Source organism: Aptenodytes forsteri, unplaced genomic scaffold (genome assembly GCF_000699145.1).
Source record: "Aptenodytes forsteri isolate BGI_AS27 unplaced genomic scaffold, ASM69914v1 Scaffold2, whole genome shotgun sequence".
In the NCBI taxonomy this organism is placed as follows: domain Eukaryota; kingdom Metazoa; phylum Chordata; class Aves; order Sphenisciformes; family Spheniscidae; genus Aptenodytes; species Aptenodytes forsteri.
Genome location: NW_008795695.1, coordinates 517,428 through 529,543, shown reverse-complemented (window position 1 = coordinate 529,543; position 12,116 = coordinate 517,428).

Sequence of the window (12,116 nt, the reverse complement as noted above, 5' to 3'; positions counted from 1 at the left end):
ATGGTTGGACTTGATGATCTTAAAGGTCTTTTCCAACCTAAATGATTCCATGATTTTATGACTTTCTAGTGCATGATTTATTATTGAGAAGCTTACTTCATTATTGTAAGTAGTGATGATAATTTTAGATGCATTAAGATCTTTGATCTCAGCTGATGACAGTAAAGTTCATAGTTATGAATTTAAAAAAAAAGCAAGAAAATAAACTTTGCAGCTCTTAAAAAAAGAATTAAATTAATCTTTAGTCTGGTGTGCTAGATCCAGGCTCAGACAGCATTTCAACAGATCTCTTTAGGTTTAAATCCCAAAAATCTTTAAAAGGAACTTTTGTGATTTGTTAAGAAGATACAGGCTACAACATGTAGTTAAGTCTTCTGTTGAGCAACCACCTTCATCACTGAGTTTCCCCACTTTTTGTCTTATTGCTGTTTGTGTTTTTGAGCCACAATAAAGTAATATTGTTATGTTTTTAGATATTAGGTGAAAAGTCCCTGTGTTTAACTCGGGTAAAAACTGATAGAAAAATATGACCCTAGATCCAACGTATTTACAGTGTTCTTGGACCTCACATCCTCTTGTTTTTGTAAATTTGGATGAAAAAAATAAAAATTAAGCTTTAAATGGAAATACCTTTGCAAACTCAAGCAGAAAGCAGCTTGTGCCATTTTGTAATCACTTCTCAGTCTGTATGTTATTACTGCCATTGAAATAGATGGCAAGAATACAACACCAAGGCTCTGCACATGATTAACTTTTTATTCTTCCTGTAACTTGCTATAAACCTCAAATGAACTCGCAGGTTGGCAATAGCATGTTAAGAGCTAGATGCCAAACTGTATGAGACATTTTTTCCAAACAGCATCACCTTCCTTGGATGTGGTTCCCTCTCCCTCTCCCCTCCTCTTTTCTCCCTCTATCCCCCAATAGCTGTTATAGCTGGTTGGGTGTTTCATTTGTATTTGGGACTTAAATCCTTCAGAAGGTCTCGATCCTAGACATAAAATGCACCATGAAGAGACTTTTCCTCCTTTCAGCTCCAGCCTTGCTGTTTTTGCTGAGAAACACTGCAGAAAAGACACCAATTATCCCAACTGGCCTGTCAGCAAAAATCCAGACTGGGCTCACCCACCCATTGTCCGTAGGTCCCAGAAGAATAATCACGTCACAGAGTAACTACACACGTTCAGCCACTGCTTCCTGCACCTTATTAGCAAGTAACACTGGAGTTTCAGTGTCCAAGGAATCAGTCTGGTTGGCTGCCTGGTCCTGCAGGAAGCTCTTCAGATCTCAGGGTCGTGAGCCACATGGGTCAGCCAGAACAGCAGCCCTCCTCAGATTTTGTGAACATACTCAATGGAATGTCCAAAGGTTGTTGCTAAAGGCCATATTTTACAGAAGCACCAGAAGACTTAAAATACCTACAAAGGATCTGCCCAGTACAGGAGTCAGAGATGAAAGCCTGACAAGATTTTCCACAAAGAGCCAGCTTTAAGACAGTAAGGCAAGAGGTGCCTAAGGACTAAGCTCCTTCAGACAGCAGTCAACTCAGGCGCAGGTGAGATGAAGAGCGGGAGCTCAACTTTGCTGAAATCCCACAGGTCTACTGCCAACATTGTCCCTGACTATATCGTTTGGGGATCAGATCTTGTCTCTGAGTACTGAAAACAAGCTGGTACCTTTGGGGTCTGTTTTTCAGGGCTTTTTTATATCTTAGGAGGAAAGAACATGGTTTGGCCAAATCATCTCCTTGTTAACATGTTTTCATTTGTTGAACTCATTCCCATTACACCCAGCAGGTGAAAAATGAACACGGTTGCACAGCAGCGTGAGGTGAAATCTTGATAGCATACTGAAACAGCTAGACGTTTCAATTCTTTGCTGATAAATTTGTTCCTTTGAAAATGTGGAACATACTTCAAAAATATCAATGTGATGCCTCAGTGAACATCCCTTTATTGAAAACCAGAGTAATGATACAATTCTGGTCACAAACAAATGGCCTGACAAAGTCCAGATACAGACAGTCAAGGTCCTGTTCTGCCTTCACATTCACAAGACTGATTACAGTGGAAGTGGCCCTCCATGCACCTCAGGGAATAATTGGCCTTTAATTTATAAAACCTTTAGGTCCATTTTGTTCTGATGATGAAAGCTTTCCTCTTTTTCTGCTCCCAACACTATTTGCTATCTATATAGCTCTTGTGAACATTACGGCATTTTGCTCAGAAAGGGGGATAGTTCTATCTGCATTACTAGAAATGAGGGGAAAAAAGATAAATACTGAAAAATAAACTGACATGCTCAAAGCTGTTGGCAGTTGCAAAGAATGCTAACTCTCAGACATCCAGTCCACTGTGCTCTAGCTATTCAAGCTACCCCGAGAGTTGCTAGATACATTGGAGATTGTACACTGATAATACAGAAAGAAAGAAAAAAAGCACTGTAAAAGAAAATGTAAGTTGAAGGGTTAGAACAGAAGGACTAAAAGACGTGCCTGGTGACATGGCAAATGGGGAGTCTGAGCAGCAACACAAAAATGAAGACAAGACATCAGAAAGTAAGAGAAGAAACACCAACAGATAGCATCATTAAGTAACAAAGCAGGAATTTTGTTTTGCAAAACCAAGCACATGTAAATCGAGAGAAGACACTTATCAGAATTTAGGTGAGGTGTGATTGTTAGCTTGAATTTTTAGGAACTAAAGATAGAAAAATGATTCAAGTTGTGTAACTGCTATATTGTTATACCTTCATTTGGCATCCTGGAGTCAAAATCTGCACTGAAAGGCCTTGCCTTTACAGTTTTCTGTTTTCATTTTGCCTGTGGTTCTTTCTTCAGGGTTTTGCATGTGCAAATGGCATAACCAACTACTAAATCTGAGCCACAACTTCATTTCCTAGTTTCCCTGGAGTCCAAAAACCAGGACCGGAGTATTTTCTTCTGAGAGGCTGTTTCATAACCCTAGGTTAGAAGTCTGGCCAATACTTTTAACACCTCCTAAGACCCCTCATTGTTTGACCAAAGGCCTTGAAAGGCATTTCTAACAGCTGCTGTTGACTTCAGCTTCTTGCAGAGCTTGCGAGATGTCTACTGGCATCCCACTCATGCCACCCCAGTGGTGTCGAGGGGCTGCAGCAGCCCACCGCCCCGGCCAGGCTCCCATGGAGTGGCGCCATGCCCCCTCTCTGCTGACCTTCAGGGGCGGCTGCACTGCACAACCCCCCCTGAGCTGAAGTCCTACTACTGTGACCGTGGCTAGAGGGGGGTGATTTTTCTCCCAAGTTTTTCAGCTCCTGTTCAAATCAGCGAGTCTTGTGTGAGCGGGGCTCCTTCCCCTGCACCTGAGCACTCTGAAAAACAGAAAAGAGATGACTGGGTAAAACATCGTATGGGATATTAATAATATCATTTCCAGGCTTTTAAGGTTACGAAGACTTCAGCCATACAGAGTGTTTATTATGTTACTGTTCCCCATTAGTTTACATATACAAACTGGTAAAAAAAAATGTATAATACATTGGAATAATTAATTATAGTTACATATAACATGATGTATCTCAAGAAAAAGAATATTGGCATTCCTGTTTGAATGGATCTCTTCTAAGTTTCAGAATATAGAAAAATTATGAATATCATATATGTGTATATGTGGTGTATAAAACACTGTATGGAGGAGAAATGACAGGAACTCTACAGTTACAGTTTAATTCAGTTTTATGCTATAAGTAAGGAGCCTACATCTGCACAGGTCACTGTGGAAAGAATAACAAACTTCAAATGGCAGCAAACTAGACACAAAATTAAAAGTTTTATCTGTGATACTTATGAAAATATCACTGTTCATAGAGTAAGAGGAGGATGGATTCAGAAATGTGTATAAAGTAAGCAGCAATTTAAAAAGTGTGATGGAAAAGAATATATTTCGTATTTCTTCCTAAATTTCAGTACCATTTCATATCACAAAGATCTGTTAGGCTGCTTTGATGACCATCTATGTAAAAATTTAGCTTCAAATTATGCCTGAATTTTAGACATGCACTATGAGAAGGAAAGATTATGACACAGTAATATTCATCAATATTTTAATTTATTTTGAACTCTTTCTGACACCTGCAATGATGAAAACAAGCTTATGTCACATTTGCAAACTTGAACCAAATTGTTTGACTTGAGGAATTGGATTATGGTTGCCATTGATTTATAATTCTGCAAACAAAATGTGACAACAGGCACTAACAGAAATTATAGATTTTGATTTTAAGGACCTCCGGAAAAAAAAAAAAGAAAAAAAAGAGCCAATTGTAGTACTTGTGCTTACAAGTGTAAGTGGTAGTGGTATTCTGTTCTCTTGCTGCTACCTGTTAAAAAGTAACACAGGTTTGTCTTTTAGCATGAAAATACTTCAGAAGTATCCTTAAGAAAATTAGATGTAAATGAATAAATAAACAGGAAAAAAAGAGATAAATTGGAAAAAAAAGAATACCTGCTAAAGCTGGGCTGCTCAATAGTTTCATGGCAGAATTCTCCAGCTATTAGCTGCTCTATCACGAAATATGTTCCTGTTGCAACCACAAAATTTAACACATTAATAAAAACAACTAATCAATACAGCAGTACCAGCAGTTGACTATCTGTAAAGTTCAACACTTAATCATATTAAGTCAGGAAAACTGACAAATACAAGTGTAAGAAATCACACAAAGATGATGAAGGAAGTAACCAAACACCCTTAAATCATCAATTTGGTCAAGTCTGGCACTGGCTTCAGTTACTTCTGTTTAAGTTCACTTGGAATAACAATTAATTCCCAATGCATACCTTTTCCAATTATCAAATTAAGATTTGAGTTAAATCAATGAATGCAACGATAGTTTAATTATATTAAACCACATGAAATATACAATGAAGAAAAGTATGTGTGCAGATAACCACTTGGGTGTCACACATTAAATAAATTAATAAAATAAAAATAGTGGTGCGTTTTCTTTCCCATGAAATATTATGCTGCTATCAGAGCAGCCACTGTTGGTCGGTAGATGGGTATAAGGAAAACACAATTTACTGCCTTGGATACAATTTCTTTTCCTAGGGCACCAGGTGCTTTAAATGACACCAGAAGGATGCTCTAGGCACTGCCATGCTGTCCAACGTGGCTTGGCATAGATTAGCTCAAAGCTTTTGTGTCTTTGCAGACTTTGATTAAGGGCCAGTGTTAGAACTCCTATGGGTTTTTACTTGATCCGGTGTAGCATAGGGATTTTTTTTTTTTGTCATCACATCTGCCAAAAATATGCCAGTTAAGATAATTACATTTCAATTTAAATTGGTAATTTGATGGAAAATTTTAAACCAGGATGTAGGGCAGGATATGTACTTCCAAGCCTATCCCACAACAATACTTTTTGCCTGTTGCAGATGATTTAGGGGCCCAGTTCCATGTTTTTGGCTCCTGGTGAGACCAGAGAGTTTTAGGACTCTCCATAGTTTTGCAGGATTGTCTCTACAATCTATTTTAAGCCTTCAAACCTCACCTAGATTTAGTTTCACCCATCTACTGTTTGCTGTTTCATTAACTACTTGTCTTTATGAGTCACAATACACGTAAGAAAGAAATTCTTCCTAAAGATATTTGCTCTCTTTTGGGAGGACAAGTAGGAGAACCCAAGATATTCTGTCTGCCACTTCTCTGTTGTTTTTGTTATTTGTTTCAGGGCTGACACAGAAGCCTGGCAGTCACAACATACTGTAAAGGGAATCATTTTCCTTTGTTTAGAGTGCAGTGTGTACCATCATTTACATAATAAAATCCTCACACAAATAACAGATGGTGAAGAGGCACTCATGTTGCCACATGTTGGAAGCATGATACAGTTCCTTGATGAACTCATTTCTCTTACTTTTGCTTACAGATGTCTACCAGCTATTAAACCTTGGGGGTTAGTCAGCTGGTGAAAGGTTTAAAGACAGGCAAAAAACTGTCTACAGAATTTTCCTGCTTCCAGGAGGAACAAATGTTATACCCTGATAGAAATGCGCAATCCATTGAAAATGTTTTCCACTACCATGAAAAGTAAATAATAATATCTATTTTTGACACTCACTGGGCTGAAATGGTTCACTACAGAAGACAGAAAATACCATTATTCCACTGAAGCTGTTTTCTCTCGTTTTGGAATCCTTTTCCGAGCAGAAGCCGGGGACAGAGCGAGCTATGCTAATGCTGTATATTAGCAATATCAGTTCTTGGATGCATTACCATTAATTCTATGTGCAAATTAAGTGCCAGAAAACAAATGTCTGTCACATGGAATAACAGCTGTACAGCCTGCGTACAGTGCAATGAAATAAGATCACGCTACACTCCCTAATTAGAGTTAATGGATCTGCTTCTGATCCCATTTACACTGATTTTACGATCATGTAATCCATGCTATCATCTCCAGTGGAGCGGCACTTTAAAAAGAACCAGTCCCCAGGATGACACAGAGGGTATTTAAATGAATGGTCATTTAGTTAAGTATAAATGTTGTTCCTTAGATGCACATTTGTATATTGCTTTCAGAGCTGGACTGCTGCAGTTTCAATGCAGAGGCTGGGACAGGGGAGACAGGCGAGACTATGGGTCTGGTTTATTACTTCTGTTTTACCTGAAGTGTGGCACTTTGTGCAGCTGTGTGGACAGAGCAAACACTTAAAATTAGCTAGGTCCCTTAGAGTCTACAGAAAAAGAACGAACTAATTGGATGTGATGTTTATTACATCACAACTTTGTTCTCATCATGTTAACACACTTTGGTCTGTTCACATTAGCATATTAATGATTATAAATGCTGAGTACACCTACATCCAGCTCATTTACCTTCCTGCATGCTAGAAATTTGGCCCATGGACTCCAGAAATCTGTTTTCCAGTTCAACGATATATGCTCGTTCATATTTACCAACACTACTGATTGAGAGGGCAGCTTCCATTTTATGAACACCAACTTAGTGTTCAAAATAGCGAATATTCCTCCCTCTGGCTCTGCTGATGAGCAGGCAGGGCAAGAGAGGTGGTTTACAGTTGTGGGCCTGCTTATGAGCTCCCCCATGTCGAGGAAGCCCTGGGCTTATGCTGCAGTGCCAGCAGTGAGAGTCTTCTGTGCCCAGGCTGAGTGGGAGCACCTGAAGGCACCTTGTGAAGGCCAGCTCCATGTGGGAAGGGTGGCTCAGGGCATGGGCAGGGGACTAGCTTTAGTTGCAGGTACGGTGGTATTCACCGAGCACCTCGACACATCGGGGTGACCCTTCATCATGTCCCCATTTTCTTTGGAAACTCACATGCCTTGTAGCCCTAAATCACCAACCCTGAAGCTGCTGAGGTTGGTACAAAGCAGAGGTGGCACATACAAAACCTTTCTAGGCAAGAAACTCTGCTGCTGCGACCTCCTGCTCCCATCCCACCCTCTATTTATTTGTCACTGCTCCTCAAAAATGACTAGACTGTGAATTTCTGTCTGTTTCATGTCTGCCCCATTAAAAGCTACAGACATAGAAAGTCTATATAATAGAGCTGTTAATTGGGTGGCACTTTCTTCAGGGAGATACACATGTACACAAGATCTCCACTCTCTAAAAAAAATTTAAAAAATCCCAGACCAAACTGAGCCCAAAACTTTAAGGTCTGCATGAAAAAGAGTAGTACACTATGATGGTTTTGAGCTCTCATCCAGACTTTAAACTTGATGTGAATATTTTTTTAATGTTTGGTTAGCTCTGATTAACGTGTTTGGGGTTTGTGGTTTTTTGGTTGTTGGGTTTTGGGGGTTGTGTTTTGTTTTTGTGTTTTTGCCACATGAGCCTGTCTATAAGGAAAGAGTATTTTGAATTGCCAGGTTTTTAGCTAGCACGGTTTAAAGGAGAATTTCAGGTCTGATTATCCCATAGCATGGAGCCCTGATGATCTGCAGTCTTTAGCATCCAGGAAGTACATGGTTATTTTTAATGTCAGTAGCTGACACGTTGGCTGAAGCTATCATTCACTATGTTCTGAAATTTGTCTGCTCAAATATTTGTCCTAGTACCTAAAGATCACTTTGGAGAATGTGCCTGTATTCATCCCTTACCACTAGATCGCTGACTGTAGAGTCATCTCCCAAAGTGGGACGCTCCTGCTTCAGGGTTTTCCCCAACATATTGCTGGATGCAGAGGAACTTCCCACTTCTGCCAGAAACTCCCACACTAAAAGCGACTTGTTACTTTTCAGGTATCTTGGAACAACACATCAGGCTGCTGTGTTTCAAAACCATCATACCCCATAGGAATATCATGCATTAATGCACTAGCATTGACCAGTTAATTTGAAATCACTTGTATCTCATGTCATAACATAAAAGCAAATAGAGCATATCCAGAGCCACAGACTTAAAAGGTTACATAAAGATACAAGCAACAAAAGGAAAATAAATTTCCTTCATATATTTTACATCAAGGTCAAATCCAAAAGGCATCTCTCCCTCTTGCTCGAGATGCTTTACCTGACACTGATGATGTCACCAGGAACTTGTTACTCCTTATCCAGTTTTCACATCTGCAGGTTATATCCACAGAAGGGAATATTATATTCCACTCAGGGAATCCCACTGAATTTTCTTCAGTTAGGAAGACAGTGTCCCTTTCTTACCTTTCTCTGACTTCCCTCCTTCACCATTCCCCAGATCAAGGAAATCCAGAAACATGAAGATTGAGAAGGGCTGAAAAATGTCATCCGTGTGATTTCCTTAGGGAACTCGAAATAGCATTTTGATTACTTTCCTCATGAGAATCTACATCCGACTGACAATAAAAATACATTATTTTCATTTCTGCTTGTTCTGCATTAATTAGAGCTCCATAGATACAGCTATCCATCATACATTTTGATTGTGACAAGTACAGTTCTTAAGCACAGTATGCTTGTAAGATTACTAATGTTCGTCAAACAAACAACACTGGGACTAGACCGTAGATGTAAGACTGCATAATATGGATGTGCTTCTCAAGATATAGCTAACATACATGTTAAAGTTAAATCTCTATCACAGCTCTAGCCAAATAAAAATAATATGCTTGCATACTTTAAACCAAAAGTGACCAAGATTTCTGGTTGACTAATTTGGATTTCTCCACTTACAGATTACATAAATATCAGTAGTTTGCTCGTAAATAAATCTCAAGACATTTACTTTAACATTACGCATAGAACTTAAACTGGAATCACAATCTGAATAGCTGAGAATTGTATTTAAGTATCTTAAAATTGTCTTAATATTGACATACAACATTGAGAAATCAAATGTGTAATGTACCTTCTGTAAATCTCTCTCTCTTTTGCATTAGAGCTAAGATACGCAAAAGAATGATGAGTACAAGCAGAGAACAAGCCTACCATACTATCCTGATACTCAGGATTTAAACAGAATTTTGGGGGTTTTAAGAAAATAATTGGCAGAAAAAAGGTATTTAAAGCAATGGCAATGAGTGAACTCTAGACAAAAAAGGTCAGTTGTTTCGATAAAGACTTTGACCTGAAAAGGAGCTGGTTCAAGTAGTTGAAAAATTTACCCTCATTCTCACTTTTATTATCCAGAAACACAGTTAATAATACATTTTTCATGACATTTTGTATTTCTAGTTCTAGACATCTAGAAAGAATGAAAATAAATAAATAAAAAGAAAACTTTCTCTTAAAAGATTATCTGATTTTATAGAAATTAGCATGCTTGACAGGCCAGTTTACAATTGGCATTAAAGGCTTCCTCCACTAGCAGAAGGCAATGCATTGTCCTGCACCGCATGACCATGGCTTCATCTGTCAAGTTTACTCTTTGCTGCTGAAAAACCCATTACATTGTAAGCCATGTTTCTATCAGACCCTTTACTATCATTTTTATTCTTCTTTTGAGATGTTATCTCTCTTACTGTAGTTTTTTCCCTTTTTCCTCATTCTTTTTCAGCTCCACAAGCCTGCTTTACTACTGAAAGTTTGTTTTTTTTTTTTCCCACAGATGCCCTAAATTCTTATAACCTCCTTTTAAGAGCCCTAACTAATACTGTCACAAACAGACAAATAAAAACTTCTCATTAGTCTCAATTTTAATGGTTTTCCTATAGCCTTGAATTCAAATTCAGATTTGTTTTTCTTCTAGGGGTAAATACTCACTGTCAAGGACTCCTCAGCTTCAGCAGGTCTCTGACAACACAGAACAACCAAACTCCAATATTTTGTTATAATCTATTCCTACTTTCTCTTACATTTTTATTGCAACACCCAACCACATGGATCTCTTCTTACAAAAAATTATTTCTCCTAAACCTGATTCTTAATACTTCTAGTTCTAGGTAAAGATTTCCCTTGCCTACAAACCTGTATTGCTATGCTATGCAATATAGAATAAAACAATTTTAAATGTTAGCTTATTGGAAACACAGCTGTACTGATGTGTCTGCTGGAATTTCCTTTCTTTCATACTTGTACATGGGGTTTAAAAGCCTTCAGTGCCAGTAAAGTGTAAATACAAGAATTCCATCCTGGTTGCCTTTTCAGTTCACTTTTTATTCTCCTATTCCTGTTGTCCAGAGAGATCAGAAATAGCTGCAAACAATCCTCTTGCACCTTTCCCAAAGCTCTTATTCTGGAATAGCTGCAGCACCTCCCTAAGAGCAGGGAGTAGTCTCAGTTCAGAATAAATCATGGCAATTTCCACTTTTATGTCTAATACTTCTTGTAAGCTAATTATGGAAACCACAAATGCAAGTGATGGCAGAGTACAATAACCCAATGAATTTTTTTTTTTTTTGGGGGGGTGTCTGATGGTATTTGGAAATATTAAAGGAAAAAAAAATCTCACTACTATTTGACCTATAAACAGCTCATTTATCTGCTGGAAGTTCTGGCTCGTTGATTTCTACTGCCGCTCTTTTCGTACCAGCTAATAAGCAGCTCTTCAGCTTTTCCCTCCAGTTATAGAAGACTCCAGAGAGATATTCGCTAAAGACACAGGGGAAACGGGACAATGGGAGGGAAGTGCAAGCACTCTAAAAACCACAAAAAGATGTTCCAAATATAGTTCCTTTTTGCTTTGCTTGACTATTATCCATTAGCACTTACGTCTGAGTAACAGCAATATCCTAAAAAAGTTAAGTGGTCTTCATGCTAACAAAACAGAGTGCCTATCATGGTACCTAAAGACCTCATAAAATTAGAAGATAGGCTAACTTTTCTCTTTTTCAGTCCTAACACATTCTGGATAGATCACACATTCAAGCCGGACATCCAGAAACCAGGGTCATAACCTCAAGACCATCACGTCTACTTCATTGCCTACTCTTCTAAACATTTTTTATATTTTTTTGGTCTCCAATTGCTGAGCAATTATTTGAATAGCATCTTCTCCTCTATCAAGTAACTTGCAATTCCCTTTTCAAACCACAAATTTACAATCACTAAGTGAAACTCTAAGTCCACACAGCCAGTTTTCTGTATCATAGCTTTGATTGTACACAAGGTGATCGGGTTCTTGTTCTTCCCCCATCCTCTTGAAGCAGGGATTGGTCTTCTTTCATAAAACAAAAACCCCAGCTGAATAAGAGGAAGTAACGTGTTCACAGAGAGCTTAAAAACAACAAAAAAATCACATTCCAGGATATGTATTTACAATTCAACATTGGCATTTTCATCTTAACTAATTCTCTTCATTTACCTGTTTCATATATCTCAAGTCTCCAGTGAGACAGCAGAATATGACTATGGCTATTTTCCTTGCTATTTAAAATTACTCTAACATAATCTCTTGAATGAGTAACTTCACTGAATATGGAGTTATTATTCTTGCCCTTTTAAATCCTGAGAAATACTAAATCTCCTTCTATTTCTGTTCAGAAATACCTGATCTCCTTCTATGACCAGGTGACCCGCCTAGTGGATGAGGGAAAGGCTGTGGATGTGGTCTACCTGGACTTCAGTAAGGCCTTTGACACCATCTCCCACAGCATTCTCCTAGAGAAGCTGGCGGCTCACGGCTTAGACAGGTGTACTCTGCGCTGGGTCAAAAACTGGCTGGACGGCCGGGCCCAGAGAGTTGTGGTGAATGGAGTT